Below are 2,033 nucleotides of genomic sequence, written 5' to 3'. Positions count from 1 at the left end.
CTGCAGCACTATTTTGCTGATTTTCCAATTTAGTTATGTTCACATCTATGTCAAAAATCAACCATATAACTTTGGATTTATTTCTGGAGTTTCTATTCTGTTCCATGAATCTATAGGTCTATCCTTGCCTCAGTGCCGCACTGTCTTGATGATCATAGCTTTCTTGTAAGTCTTAGAATCAAGTAGGATAATAAATCCTTTAACTTTATTATTCTTTTTCTAATTATTTTGGCTATTCTAGGTCCTTTCCATTTCCATATACATTTTAGCATCTGCTTTTCAATTTCTTCAAAGAAACCTGCTAGGATTTTCATTGAGATTGCATTGAATTTACAAATCAATTTAGGAAGAATGTATTTAAAAAATTAAATATATTTTAAATGACTACTAAAATTATAAACACGTGTGCTTGCTTCAGCAGCACATATACTAAAATTGGAATAATACAGAGAAGATTAGCATGTCCCCTGTGCAAGAATGACATGGAATTCGTGAAGCATTCCGTATTTTTAAAAGCTCAATATTACTGATTGTTAGATAAATGCAAATCAAAGCCACAATGAAATACCATCTCATGCCAATCAGAATGGCTATGATTAAAAAGTCAAAGAATAACAGATGCTGGTGAGGTTGCGGAGAAAAGGGAACACTTATACACTGTTGGTGGGAGTATAAATTAGTTCAACCATTGTGGAAAAAGCAATGTGGCAATTCCTGAAAGAGCTAAAAGGAGAACTACCTTTTGACCTAGCAATCCCATTACTGAGTTTATACCCAGAGGAATGTAAATCATTCTACCATAAAGACACATGCATGTGAATGTTCATTGCAGCACTATTCAGAAGAGCAAAGACATGGAATCAAACTAAAGGCCCATCAGTGACAGATTGGATGAAGAATGTGGCACATATATAGCATAGAATACTATGCAGCCATAAAAAAGAATGAGATCAAGTCTTTTGTGGGAACATGGATGGAACTGGAGGCCGTTATCCTTAGCAAACTAATGCAAGAACAGAAAATGAAATACTGCATTTTCTTACTTATAAGTGGTAGCTAAGTGATTGAGAACTCATGGGCACAAAGAGGGGAACAAGAGACACTGAGGCCTACTTGAGGGTGGAGGCTGGGAGGAGGTGAGGAGCAGAAAAAAAAACTGTGTATTAGGCTTAATACCTGGGTGATAAAATAATCTGTACAACAAACTCCCATGACATGAGTTTACCTATGTAAAAACCCTGCACATGTACCCCAACTTAAAAGTTAAAAAATACAACATGCACACTAAAACGTGACACATACCAATTTTTAACACACTGTGGATAATTAACATGTCAACTTGTGCAATCAGGTAAACTAGGTTTTTAGTGCAAACAGAATAAAGCTTTTTTTTTTGTCATCTGTTTTATCAAGGTGTGGCTTGACATCACAAACTGCTTTTAGAAAACTATTACTGTTTGCATCTGTTAATATATGTGAATTATGATAGTCTCAATTCTATGCAATCTAAACAAAATACAGCAATCAGTTGGAAGCAGGAGTTAATACATCTGTTGCAACTGTGTTTATCAAGACTGCTTCATGGCCCGGCATGGTGGCTCACGCCTGTAATCCCAGCGCTTTGGGAGGCTGAGGTGGGCAGATCACGAGGTCAGGAGATCGAGACCATCCTGGCTAACACGGTGAAACCCCATCTCTATTAAAAATACAAAAAATTAGCTGGGTGTGGTGGTGGGTGCCTGTAGTCCCAGCTACTCGGGAGGCTGAGGCAGGAGAATGGCGTGAACCCCGGAGTCGGAGCTTGCAGTGAGCCGAGATCGCGCCACTGTACTCCAGCCTGGGCGACAGAGCGAGACTGTCTCAAAAAAAAAAAAAAAAAAAAAAAAAAAAAAAAAAAAAAAAGACTGCTTCATTATTCATTGACTTTATAGTAAGTATATGTAGAAATTTGAATGCTCACAAATTTATACTAATAAAAACTTCTTCAAGATGTTTTATGTATTTCAACTGCATATCTATTATTGCAATCTGGC

General features: G+C 37.0%; 1 non-coding gene across 1 annotated transcript; it reads left to right on the top strand.

Annotated features, from left to right (window-relative positions):
• The first annotated feature begins 405 nt into the window (after positions 1 to 405).
• LOC112439241 (U6 spliceosomal RNA) lies at positions 406 to 511 on the top strand. The gene has a single exon (XR_003027523.1). It is a non-coding gene; the product is annotated as a U6 spliceosomal RNA (small nuclear RNA).
• Positions 512 to 2,033: the final 1,522 nt, after the last annotated feature.

This window comes from Pan paniscus, chromosome 13 (assembly GCF_029289425.2).
Source record: "Pan paniscus chromosome 13, NHGRI_mPanPan1-v2.0_pri, whole genome shotgun sequence".
In the NCBI taxonomy this organism is placed as follows: domain Eukaryota; kingdom Metazoa; phylum Chordata; class Mammalia; order Primates; family Hominidae; genus Pan; species Pan paniscus.
Note: the sequence above shows the minus strand (reverse complement) of the source record. Positions and strands in the feature narration are given on the sequence as shown.